Genomic DNA, 14,991 nt, shown 5'->3' on the forward strand with positions numbered 1-14,991 from the left:
CTACATGTTACTGAGTCAAACTGCTTGCCTTTGTTTTGAAGTCTGCTTTTTATTTTATTTTGAGTACGGAGCACAATTGTCTGCAGAAGGATAGAAGCTATTGTTCTTAAGTGTGTGTATTTTCTGTTAAAGAAAAATACTGTACTCTTTTAGATCACTATTGATTTTCTAAGCAGAAGCATGTGGTCTACATTTCTCCCCTCCTCTCTCCATTCTTAAACTGTGGGGCAGTGAAGGGCATAAGTGTTTGCTTTTGTAGCTCTGACAGCTGGAGTAAGACCTTAAGCAAAATCCTCATCAGTGTCAAAGGAAATTCTTTTTTAGGTAGAGATTTTATTAAAAATGTCTATCTATAACATCATTAGTGTAAATCTGTAACATGAATACATACATGCATAGACATATATTTATATGTATTTATGTCTGAGGCACCAGTCAGTGCAGAATGAAGCTTTTTCTGTTGTAGCTGATTTTTTTAATGCACCTTTTCTCAAAAAGAGGAACTGTCTTATAAGTAGGCAATGCTTACATAATGAAGCTTTTCAACAGAGTAATTTAAGTGGTAAAATGAACTCCTTATCGACAATTTCTGATTGGGTCTGAAATGTTTCTTTTTACCTTTTTGCATGGCAGGTCATAGCTACCAACAAGTAAGTGACAATGTACCATAATATCATGTTGAAAAGTATATTCTAGTAAGTTTCTTGTGCAATATATTACTTTAAGATTTTTAAGTGGTAGAAGTCTGCTAATGCATACTGTTCTAACTTGTACATCAACAACAATTTTTTTTTTCTTAAAAATTAAGAAGTTGCTACTCTTTTGAGAAAAGTTTTTTCTATAAATATGAAAAGTAGTTAAAGTAGTTATTCTAAATTCACCAATTTTTAGAAACATTATTGATTGTATTTATAATGGATAATATTTTTTCATCCGTATGTAATTTTATATACTGAATGTGTTCTATAATTTTCAGTATATTTATATACTGAATGTTATCTGTAATTAAATGTTTCTTAAGAATTATCAGATTACTAAGAAGTTTATGTTAGATTTGGTTAGAAACAGAGGTTTAATTACAGTGAAAAAAAGCATCCTCATCATTTTGTCTTCATAATATTTATCTTAGGAACAATTGTCCAAATGAATTGGACTCATGCTTTAAAATATTAAGATATGTATTAATTTTACCTCATTTGCTATTTGAATGTTTGAGAATTATTTACTGCTCTATGTAATAATCCATAGTGAAATATCAAAAATTCCCAACTTTGGCCTGATCAATGCTATGTAATTTCAATTTACGGTTGTATAGTGAAACTATTTTTCTTTTATGTTTGTCTTACACTTAGTTACCCTTACCTCCTGCTCTGTGTGTTGATGTAAGGCCTCACAAATGATCATTTAATCGTTAAAGCTTGATATTACTTCACAACCCTAACAGAAAGATAATTTAACACAGCAATGAAGACAGACGTTCAAAGGTAGATTTTTATTCTCTGACTACTTCCACATGTGAATAAGTTGACTGATGTGAGTAGTCTCATCAGGTTCAGTCGGAATTTTTTGTGTAACACACTTTCCTGTTTGAAGAAAAGAAATACAAATATATGTCTGACACATTCGTGCTTAAGTCAGTCTGAGTTACGATTTTCTTGACGGGGAAGTGTTTCTGAACATGTTAGGATAATGATTACTGTTACCAAAGTCTTTTCTTCCTCTAAAAAGGGAACTTTCTGTGTTTAATGATGCAGATAACATGCGACAAAGTGTTTGTATCAGAGAGCATTTTCATATACTCAGAAGGGCCTGAGGACCTTGGAATCTAATGCTAGTTCATTTGCTGAAATACTAACCTTGTGTTTTCCTGTATTTTGTTTTTAATTTAATGTTACCGCCTTGAAAATGTTACTCATAATAACGTTTAAGCCTAATGTCAGGAAACTACTGGGAGGGTTAAGGAGTATTTTTATTTATTCAGATACTTGAACTGTAAAGCCATATGTGGAAGATAAGTAGTTACAAGTTCTGCATGTCTTCATTTTGTCTTGTCTTCTAAATACGTTAGATTTTTTTATTCAAAAAGGGAATACAGGATTTGAATGAAATATAAAGATGTTAAATAGCTGTCATCCAAAGGCTTCCACAAGAATTGTTGTTATCATTGTTTTTGCTGTTGTTATTGAACTCTGAAAAATCAGGTAATGTTTATTTTAGGAACTCACTGGGTTTTTAGGAGGTGAGTGGACAATGACTAAGAGGCCTTGCATCTTTCTGTGTTACAGCTAGCTAAATTGTCACAGTAAGCAAGTAGGAGCCCTTTTTAGTGAACTTATGTTTGGGGAATGTGGTCAATTTATACATATCTCTGCATTTTAAATATCTAAAAGATAAATACTGTCAAAATTATTTCTTAAAGCTGAGAAAAAAGTAATTACTTGCAAGGCAGAGAATCTGAAAGCAAGGATTGTTGTTACCAGAAGTGAAAAGGATTTTTTTTTTCATTGTCCAAATGTAGAAATGCGAAAGTAAAAACATACAGAACAGAGAGTACTGAATACTTAGAATATTACAAAATCTTAAACTTGTAAGCATCCTTTTTAGATATACATAACCTTTTAACCCTTCATATGAGAGTCTTACATATAAAGGAGATTTTAGCTATAGTTAAGGCAGCACAGTCAGAAGAGAGGCAGGTTTTTGATCTTATTTTATATAACCATAGAAAAATCCTTTCTATCATTTTACTTTTTTTTTTTATTACACTGGAATCAAAAATCTTCATGTCAAAGCTGGAAATTATGGTGTCACAAAATTAAAGTTGCTACAGTAAACTGAAATTTGAAACTAAGATACAATGTTCTATGATGATGGGAGATATTAGTGAGAGTGCTTTGTTGATAACTAATTGACAATTATGGCTTGTGTTCTTCTAACACCTTTCTTCCCAAAGGATCCCAAAGTGCCTTACAAAATTAGGGCCTGTTCCTGCCCTGATTGAAGTCAATGGGAGCACTGCCAATGGGAACAGCACTGGGCACTTAAGAAGCTAATAAAAGCTGCATTCAGACATCAGTTCTACCACTGAAATGTGTAACTGTTCAACTTACACAGCAATACTCCCCATTGTTTTAAGACAGGAAGTGAATATTATCATATGCAGATTGCAAATTTTCAAAATAAAATATAATTTTAAAGGGATACATGGTCCAAATATTAGTGTAAATATCCCAGCTTTTGGTTAAGATTTCTGCTTGAGACTTCGTCCAAACACATTTTTGTGTTTTTTTCAGAACATTTGAACATTAGTTCCAATAGTTCTAATGGCTGATATTACACTCTTTCTTCATATGTTGCATGCATGTATTTTGAAGCTCAGATTTGAGTTTTTTGTGCAATAGTATAAAATAATTCAAGAAAAATATAACATGGAAATACAAGAAATCTTCTATATTTATTGTACCTTTTTACTCATTATTTTTTAATTGCTACCTAAGGAAAACTTGCTATTACAATCAATATTTGGCATATATTTCCATACTGTTTCATTTTACATATTAACCTGATTGCTGTGATATGTCAAGGACCGGATTTGATGTCTGTATACCTGAGATGCCAGCAGGAAGAAAGCCTTATGTCATGCAATCTGATATTTTTGTTTATTTTTAATGTAGGGTCTTTCATGTAAAATTTGGCAGCTACAGAAGATCTAAGTGGCATGTATTGATGCAAAAAAATGTGGGAACTAATGCAGACATTTGTAATACTATGAAAAGGCCCAATTTTTTTTTCCCACTCAGCATTTTTTTTAACCATTCATATTGGTGAATTATTACATAATTAAATTATTTAACAGTTTTAAAATTATGATAGTTTAACAAATTAAAGAGGAAAACTTTCAAGATACCATAAAACGTTCCTTCACTGTTGGACTGTCTTGTTTGACTCCAGCTAGATTCTTTAAGATGGGACTGAAAAATTAGCAGCTCCAAAAGTAACTAACCATCAGGACAACTTATATAATAGGCTATCTGTCAACTGAAGTCTTTGAATCAGATGGTGCGTACATGCTGTAAATTCTAAAAGAAGTTTGAATTTACAGGGCTTGATAAATTCAACACTAGTCTTATTGAAATCTTCTAGTCTTGTTGAATAGTTATGTATTAACCCCTCTGGCAAAATCTCAGAAGATGCAGCTTTGTATTTTTGACATGCCCAAGATTAAAATACTATGTATAGTTCGTTGAAATACTATATCTAAATTATTAACCAACAAAACAATGGGTGTAATCCCGATTTTAAGGAATGCTCTTTTTTTCATGCTGTACCTGGATAACATATTTACAGTGTAACTGAATTCCCTTGGTCATCCCAGAACAGAAGGTTAAGAAGGTAGTTTATAAAAGGGATTTAAGAGAAATCATGGCATATTTTACATATTTGTTATATAGATGTGGCTTTCCAGTAGTTTTGAGTGTGTTAGAAGAAGGCACTGTTAGAACATAGTTCAGAATTAATTCATTAAGTTAGAACTTATTTCAGTTATAACTTAAATGTCTCCCTCTCCTAGAAAAAAAATATTTTACAGCCTTTTGTAACAGTAAAGACTCTAGAAGTATATAAATTACTAAGTCTATCCTGGATGAACAAATGCCCTGTTTTCTTACCTACATTTCTGGCTAGAAAATTCACATCTTCCGCATAAGAATTTGACATAATAAAAATAATTTGACGTAACTCTTCCAGAAGGCTGCAGACAGATGTAGAAAAAAGCCATTGAAGTTAACAGGCAGTTCTTTTAATTTTCTTTCATACATGTTTTCAATAAAAGTATTATATTCTTAATACTTTTATTAAGTCGTTATTGTGTCATAAACACATTTTATATGTTATAGTTTAAAGAAAGACATATTAAGGTTGATATTAAACTGCCTCTTTTACACACACAAAAAAAAGCAAGAAGGAAGTAACTATGCATGTGCTGATGCCAGGCCAGGAAGAATTTATCACTTCAGTCAAAAATAGGATTAGGTTTTATCCTTAGGACAGAATTAATGTGTGATCTCACGGTCACTTAATATGTTTCCTATTAGATCTTCCCTGAGGCCTGTTTTTGCAGTCCTTAATCAGGCAAAACACCCAAAGAAATCGGTGCACTTTTGCTTAGCAAAGTAGTTTTCAATCTCTTCTATAGACTTCAAATAATTTAATTCATACACAGTTATATAACAAATAAAGGGCTAAATGACAGTTACTAAAAAAAATATTGTCTTATGTCTTTGAGGCTCTGGGCCTAGATGACTAATGCAATACTAAGATCAAATATCCATCTTGTATTAGAAATAAATTAGCAATTGTCAAATTCTGCACTTTGATAATTTCCACCTTGATCAGGAAAGCATTGTAGGATCCGACCTTTAAAATCTTTTGTATTGTATTTCTTCACTAATAAATATTTCCTAAGACTTTACTGGGTGCTACAATACTTTTTTCTTTACATTAATTTCCATTAAATATGTTTTCATTGGCATATCCATAACCATTATAGGATAAATGAACTTTGTATTAGAAAGTGAAGTGAAAATAGCACTTTTTTTCAGACATGCTCAATATAGAAGAAACCCACACCTTTTTCCTGAGAAAGTACTATTTTTCAAATGCATTTTAGAATTTCTTAGATAAAAATCTTCCTGACAAGGAAAACATGACTTTACCTAAAATAAAACCAAAACTAAACATTCAGTTTACCTAGTTTTGTATTGAACTATAACCTTTGTCAAAAGTGAATATTGCTTAATATTTGGACGTGCATCACCAATCTTGCCCCCCAAAAAACCCTGTCAGTAAACAAGTGGTTGATCTAAACTGCTAGAAACAGTTGCATTGAGCTATCTTACATAATGTATCACTTTGTACTCTTAATTTGAATTACTATTCCATAGTAAATAAGAGTATAAAATACATATTTTCTAACATAGTCATATCATAATTGCAAACTATAAAAATGGATTTTACCAATGCATTATGTTGTTTAGGTTTCAAAATACTTTAAGTATTAATTAAATAAGTCTTTAAGATTTTTTTTTAATATATCTGTAAAAAGCCATACTCAATAAAACATGAAGTCAAGCAATGTTACTTCACAGAATGGTTTTAAATGTATCATTGTGAAATAGAATGTATACTGAAGGTGCAGTTCTATAGCAAAAATGATGTTTATAATAGTGAATATATTATTGATATTTAGACTTGAGTGCTCTGAACCATACCAGTAACTTTACTTTCAAAAATTTAATAATATCACAAAGAGCCACTTACAGGAGTAAAACTGTTCATATATCTAAGGATTTGCAGGACTGATTGATTTTTGATTGTTTGATCAATTGGCAAAAAAACTACTGAGTATTCACTGGCACTTTTGACCTCATGAAATCAGTTCATGTGTTTTTGTCTGACAGCTTCTTATAGCAATGAAAAAAACCCCTTCATTTTGTTCTTTATCCTTCAATGAACAGTAAAGAAAGCAAATATAAAATAGCATTAATACCTCAGAAATGCAGTGTGATACTTAACAGAATAATCCAAAGACTGTCTTTAGATTGATAGTATTTATATTTGCAGTATTAAACATCAAGCATTATAAACATTAGAAAACAGTGTATATTCTATACATAACTTTGTAACTATGGGCACATTTGCTATGTATACATTTTGTTTTCTTTTATACAGCACCATAGGTGTACATGGTATCTATGTATGCTTATATATGTATATAAATGTCTCATGTACTTTAAAGCACATTAGTCCTAAATTATGCAGCAAAGTGCCATCATAATGTATCTGACAGTTTCACCGAATTCTGTTACAAAGCTGGTTTATTAAATGGTGTCAGATAAGTTTTATTGTTACCAGTATATTTCTGTGGGAAAAAAGGCTGGGTTATGTAATGAAGACTCTTTTCATTCTGACAGAGAAGTACTATCCCTGTGGTGCTTAGGCACTTCACGAGAGAAGAGGTTTTTGCAATATGATGCCTCCTGTGGTGCAGTGAGGCGTGAAGCAAAACGAGAGGCAGACGGAACTGAAGAATGTCATAAGAGGGAACGCTACATCATAGGAAGCATTCACAAGGGGAAGACAGCTGTTGTTATGAACTATTAAAGCCAGCAGCAGGGTCTTCTTTTCTTTCAAAGTTTTAGAAGCCTGAGATGGCATTTCCTTCTATCTTCTTCCCTCTGCTGTCTGTCTTCCTGCCTCTCAAAGGAGGTCTGCTATGTCAGGTAGCTTTCATCATGGCATGCACTGGATCATGAGAGTTCTGCCTTTCGTTGCCCTGTGTTTTGCCCTTCAGTTAACAATTATCCAAGACTAGGCCTCAGAAAGCCAAAGGACAACTCTCATGCTTAAAAAAGCACTGCGAGCAGGACTGAAATGACAAGCAGACAAGCTGAAAACCTACAGAAATGACTGCAAATGGACATGGTTTGAAGGGAAATGCATTTATAATTGTATGCCTATGTCTATGGAAGTGACACTAGAGATATCTTCAACTTAGTACAATTGTAATGATTATTAAGTTTAGATACAGTGGCCTCTGATTGTCAAGGATGGAGTAGGGGATGGGGATGGCAAAGAGGAAGACTGAGATAGTAATACATTGACTGTTCTTGTTAGCCCAAATGTTAGTCCTTACTTACATACACATAATTCCCTTAACTTTAGTAGACTTGTTTTGCTTAAACTATATGTGTGATTAGCTGGGAGTATGCTTGAATTTCTGTATATAAGTACATGTACAAAAAATACATGTATAGATGTCGACACTGTGTTTTTTTACAGGATTGTAACAAAATAGTGGCCTAAACTTTTCATGCTAAAAAAATTTGATAGCTGTAACATCCAGGTTGTATAATCTACAAATGATTTGTTTAATGATTTCCTGTGAAGATTAGTATACAAATTGTGGCCTTGATTTCTCCACATGTCTTATAATGATGAACTCTGTTGACATTTCTGTCTGTTAGTTAGTCTTAATTTAGATCAGACTAAGTGAAAAGATGTGCAAAGGATGTGTCCAGAGTGCATTAGTCTGCTTCTTGAGGTGAAGCACTTCAGAATAACGATGAATACCTTTAAATTAGATTTATATTCTAGATTTGGGAAATCTAATTTGGACTATGGTCACTTGTCTAGCATACAACATGGTTCAAAAGCAATTGACAGAAAGGTCATATATAGCAGGCATAAAAATTCATAGCATAATGGAGTTCAGGTTCCGGTGGGCTCTTTTTCAGTGCAGCTACATAAAATTGAGAATGACAAAATCAAGAAAACCCAAACCAGCAGCCATATAATAATAATGCCATTGGGTCTAATATTTTCTCATGGATTTACCTCATTGAAGCAGTTGTCAATATTTAAACACCAGAGGTGCTTCTTCTTCATAATGTTTTCATTTCTGCAGACTCTTTAGAAACGAATATCTGCATTAATCTAGACATCATGTAGAAAAAATACAAATATTCCTAGTTTTATTCAAGTTTTTCAAATAGCATTGCTATGCCAAATTTGAAGGTGAAAATCTATATCATACTTAAAAATGAGAGTTAAGAGTTTCTTGAGCTTTTCATTATATTAGGGTCAGGACTGTCTTTTATGAAGAGGACTTTTTTTAAAAAAAAATATAAATGCATTCTATTAAGATATGGTAATAATGAATGTCAAAATAATTCTGTGATTACCTGCATTTAAAGACATAATATATGATCTCCAGCAAAGCAATATCCTGACAGTTGCTAATTAAGGATCTTTTATTCTCTGGAAGAATGCTCTAGATAACTGTTTCAGTAGCTTTGTTCTCTTGTCATTGTTACACAGTGTTTCTATTGCTTTCACACATTTGTTGGTATCTGCCAAGCAGAACCAAATTTAGCCTGAAGCCTGGAGGAAAATAGAAGTATATTAGGTATATGGATGATAATTTGGAGAAAAAAAATACGTGGAAAATGTTATACTCATGTTTTTGGTTGCACAACTTATGTGCTATATTTTACATACATCCATTATGCACAAATGCAGATGTCAAAATTTACATAAACAAATTAATGTTGTATATGCAAATGTACACCCAGATTTTTGTATCCATCCTTTAATATTACACATACAGCAGTTTATGTATGAAAATTGACCCAACTAACAGGAGAAGTTCAGGGCACTTGGAAAATCTGTCATTACAATTCTGATCATTATCAGAAAATGTTAACAGTATGCTGAAAAATAGTTCTTCACGTATTTTCTGACATTAATAGAACATCAAGTCTTCACCACATATTACATCTTGCTGTGACACTTTTGATAATTATAAAGCTTTCCATTTATAATAAGAATTGTATACACATTATAAATTATTTCTGTCAACTCTCCAAACTTTTAATTATTACTAAATTAGAAATGTTTTATTTTTCAGTTATCATCTTATTTCCTTTATGAAACTGCTATTATTTATAGACTTTACGATCTAGTTAGTTCTAATGAAGTAAGTAATTTTCTTCTCAACTCTATACAGTTTGTTGGCATGTTATCATATATATTTGATTAATTTTCTTTTTTTCTGTGTTAGGCCTTCTGTATTGCACAGAAGTGTTTGTGAAAGATATCACCTCTGCACCTAAACATTATTTCCAAAAAAAATAATTGAATACTTACCAAAATAAAAAAAAAAAAAAAAAAAGAAAAAGAAAAGTTTGTCAGCACAAAATTTCAGTTTACAGCATTTGGGATCCTTCACAAAGTTTTAAACCCAGTCAAGGAGGAGAATTTTTTCCTTCAATGGCTAACACCATGGCCATGAACAAGAGGAATACATCCATAACTATGGTACTACTTCTGTCATCTGGTGTGTGTGTGATACCAATCACCTGATAAAATAGTCCTGTTGCCATAGGGCTGCTAAAGCAGAAAAAATATTCTGAATGGATAAGATCTTTCTTTTCTGACACAGCCTTTATTATACCTATTTAGTTTTATATGGACATTTTTTCTTCTTTTTTGTAAGAATAGGGGTGTGTTTTCAGAAGTGTTTAGTTTCTTTTTGAGATTATCTTTTTCCAAATATTTCATGCATGACTTCATGTCATGATTTGATTCATCATTTATTGCTATCTATATAAATCAGGAATAGCAACTGTGAACTATTACAGTGGCACAAAGCCATGGTTCTCTACGAGAGGAGAATTAGACTATATCTCTTGGTTCGTCACGCCATAGTGAAATGCTGAACCAAATAGTAACTTCTATTATTGGAATAACTTCTATTATTCTAATAGATTTGTAATAGTTACTTTTAGTAACCTCAATTATTATAGTAATAACTTCCAAACCCCATGTTTTTTCAAATTCTTCCCTAAACTTCCTGTTATTTTCTAATGCTACTAAGCTTTTCAGTAATCTCAGAAAACTCCTCAACTCAAAATTTCCTGCTAAAGTACCACAATGTCCTTACCGAGGAATACGTACCTGTACTGCTGAGATATATCTCTAGAAAGATGCTGATTTACACTGAAACGATTTAAAAATAAATAGTGAATAAAGATATTCTGAATGGAAGGCTTGTATTTTTAAGGACTTTTTTTCCCCAGATTCAGAAACAGCTCTAATGCCACATAACTGTTAACATAGTCTACTGTGTGATTTCAATTTTTTCTTAATTTCCTAAGTTTCATTAAATGACAACTTAAATTCACAAAAATCTTTCCTATTTCATGGAGTGCTGTCATTGTTACATGTTTCAAGCACACATTACAGATCTTGATGTTTAAATTTATAACATGCTTAACTGTTCTTCATTTTGCTAACATCCTGATTGAGTTTACTCTCCCAAACCTTAATTCAACATGCTGACAAGCAGGTCCTGTATTTTCCTTTTCCTGTTGTTTTTGTAAGTCCTTTTTTTGATTAAGTTAACTTTGAAGGTTTTCAGCCTATCACATATGTAAGTCAAATACTATCCAGTTAGTACTGCAAGTTAGTTGTAATTCTTTTAAGTTTTTTTATTAAACCCAGATTTTCCTTATTACATACAGTTAATAACCTTCTTTCCATTCTAAACTAGATGTTGATGCTTTAAACTACAAGAAATTTGAGTTTGTAATACATAAAACTCAGACACTGAAAGAAAAATGTATTTTCCTGTTTTAGCAGCAATACATTTTGTCTTTGCAAATGGATTTTCCATAGGCTGTATGTGGAAAGGTGAGTAACACTTGCAAAATCAAAACTGAACCTATTTTTAAACTGTGTGTATTTACAAATATTTCATGCAGAGATCTCCTATAGAATGAATATACTAGTGAAGTAAAAATAATATCATGTAAATATGTCCAGCATATGTATTTTAGACCAAGTAGGACAAAATCAATAAAAATATGAGTGAGTAGGTTATAGAACAATTTCGTTTGTAGCTCTAGAAGATAATATCTAACACATCTTGGAATACATATAAATAGATTATCCTTACATCATAAATTCAGAAACATGAGGAAAAGCATAGGAAATTCTTTCCTCACTATCTGATTAACAGCACAACAGAACACCATAATCTCACTTGCATCTCTAGGCACAGACCACACCACTATTGTATCAGGAGCTGTATAAAGCAATTCCTGTCCCATATAGCTTGAAGGATTAATCAAGAGATGTAGGAGAGATAACACCATAAAAACCCCAGCAGTGAGCAGTGATTTTTATTATACAATTCTAAAAATTCTGATTTATATGAGGCTTTAAAAGACAACACAGTATTAGCACTACTAACAATCACAGGTTTCAGAACCTGAAACCTAAATGTAATTTAGGTAATGGTGTAATTCTAATTCAAATCCTATTGTTTGGGCTTCTGTGGAAAACAAACAAATGAAACTCCTTTATCCATTATTTACCTTTTTACACTGACAAAGGAAAGCGCAAAGGGAAAGAAAGTATAGATAAAGCCAACAATAAGAAAACACAGTAAATTTTAGTTACTGAGATCCAAGGCTAATTTACACAGTTGTTCAATCTGAACTCTTGTTTAAAGAATTAAGTAAAACTTTGGGACTATGTGTAGAAATAATTTCCTCCAATTAAAAGGGCCCTTTGGCAAGTACTGCTTTCCCTAACCGTTGCAGATCTGTTTGTTTCTGTAAGTTTTAAAAAAGAAGATATTAGAGCACTGTTGTATACGTTGGAAAAGCTACCTGACATTTTATATTCCCTGTATTTGTGTGACAAATACACATTAAACCTTTGGTTCACAGCCATATAATGAAACACTTAAGAAAGAACAACTGTAATTTAGCATAGACATTAATATAAATAACTAAACAAACAAACAAACAAACAAACAAATAAATAAATCTGTTGTGAAAAAAATTCTGAGTCATCTTGGCAAATTTAGTCTCAGTGTTTTTATTTAATTCTGCATTTATTTTTCAGGATAAATCATCAATGTACCACTTTCCAAAGATGATGCAGGTATTTTGTCTGCAAATTTTAAGGCTCATAAAAATTGTTAGCTATATAAATATCATTCCTGCAATTAGTGGAACCTTGTTAATGACCCTTACACATAGTTTTGTACTGGCTTTTATAGGTTAGAATAGAAACATAGCAAACTGCAAGTTGATATGGGATACAATACCCATTTGAAAGGTCGGGTAAATAGCTGTGCAGCTAGCCTTCACTGAGCTCCATGCTAAGCCAATAGGCAGAGATATATCCAATTGGACTTAGAGTCACAGAACTGACTATGTGCTAAATAAATCATTAATAAAAAGAGTCCCCTTCATACCAATTCATTGTGGAAACAGAAAGATGTTTTGGGCAAAGGTTAACCGGTGTTATAAATGTTTAGTGTTTTGCTTTTGATTTACATGCAAAAATAACTTGCATGAAACTTTGTACCTGTGAAGTATGTTGGTTTTACTTTCTGTTTAACATTAGTTTAGTGATGCTTATTGCCTTGAAAAATGTGTATATAACTAATTCAGTAGATATGGTAATGTAATGCTATACAGAGTTGGAAAATATGAACAGTATTAGAAATAATCTTGACATTTAAGAAAAATATATCTATCCTACTTACCATGTGCAGGTTAGATCTGAAACAGAAGCAGCAGCATTTTTAAGATGTTAGGCAATACACTACTTAGTTTTAGGTAACGAGATCTAAACTCTGCTCTTGTGTCAAAGGGTATTTTCATGCATGCAAATTTAGCTGTAAGTGTCTAGATCTTTTTTTTTAAAGAAAGTAATTAATCTGTGGGGTTGGAAACTAGAAGCATTTATTGAACAACAGTTTAAAACGGTGTCTTCAAGTAATTAATAATTTACATTCCATTGCACAGGCTGAATCTGGTGAAGATGAGGGACATTAATGTATTTTAGCTAATATATTATTTTAGACCAGTATGTTTTGAAAAGTAATTCTTTCGAAAATAACATTTTATTGTATTTAGATCGTTTTATTAGCACCTTGTTACCTCAGCTACACAAACACAAGGTCATGCTCTAACTGTATAAAATCAATTAGTAACTTCACTCATTTTTATCAAACAGGTTATAAAAAATAGAAGTTTGCATATATAAAAAGAAAATATTTTGTTTAGAGAATTTTTTTTTCAAAGATGGTGTATCTGAGTTCTTTAGGTGCATTTGTGGATTTGTCTTCTTAATATACATGTTAGACATTGAAGTAATAACCCAATTTGACTGTTGCAGATTTTAAGTTTATTAGTTGGATTTTCAAAGTCTTCAGTGCTTATATTTTGAATTTGATATGATGCTATTCACAAGTAGCATAATATCACGGGAAATGAAACTCTTATACATCCAGGTATGGAATTAAGACTTTTTATGATCTGCAATCCAGACCTTAATCACAAGACTAAAATCTGCGAAAGATTGCACATATTTTTTGCTGAAGCAGCCAATATTTGTTCAACATGATTTATTCTAACATCAGAGTAATCACTGAAATTTCCAGACAATTCTTTCCGCTTCAGGCTTTTTTAAAAACACATGGATTCTCTGGTACTGAGTAGTTACTGAAAACAGGCTGTATGCATGAATGATTAAACTTGTAAGAACATCAAAATATCTGTTAAATTTTTGTAGTTACAATAACTACAAAAATGGTCACTTTAAATCAATCAGCAAAGTTACGTTAAAATTCATATGTGAAAAACTGTGAAATACTGTATGTTATTAACTTTTATTTTTAACCATTAGGATATTGGATCTGAAGGTAATTCTACATGTTTGTGGCCAATTCTTTTATCATCATTCACACTGACAGATAGGTATAAAGCTACCAAACCACAGTATGATACAGGAAACTGATATCATGTAGATTTAAAGAGCTTTGTTGGAAAAACAGATTATAGAATCATAGGATCATAGAAGGTTAAGGGTCGGAAGGGACCTTAAAGATCATCTGGTTCCAACCCCCCTGTTTTTCTACAACTTCTAATGACACATTTTATTCGTCCTTTGATTTTGGATGTGAAGGACCTTCAGAATTCAGTCTAAAGCACAATGTTTTTTACTGTCTTTGCAATGCAATATTGCTGTCCAACTTTGTTTGTTGTTGTTTTCTGGGGTTTTTTCAATTGTGATTATTATTTTTTTATTGTAGTAAACAGCAGTAAGAAATAGACCTTTACCATTACAGTAGGCAGTAGCAAGAATGCTTTATTGACTGGCCTCTGTTATTATCTTCATATGTGCCAACAACATGCAACCAAGTAAATCTGTCAGAGAATACAATATCTCATAGGGTACAATATGTCATGGCAGTGTTTAAAGCATATCATTCCTTCTTGAAACTGTTAAAATTCTCATTTCTATGTCATGATAGTGAGTTCCTGATCAGTAGGTTCCACACCAGGGGAACCTCCATCAGTTTATGCAGAAGATCATGACACGTGCTTTGGAACACTTTAAACTCAGCATAAG

The sequence above is a fragment of the Opisthocomus hoazin genome, chromosome 1, assembly GCF_030867145.1.
Source record: "Opisthocomus hoazin isolate bOpiHoa1 chromosome 1, bOpiHoa1.hap1, whole genome shotgun sequence".
Lineage (NCBI taxonomy): Eukaryota > Metazoa > Chordata > Aves > Opisthocomiformes > Opisthocomidae > Opisthocomus > Opisthocomus hoazin.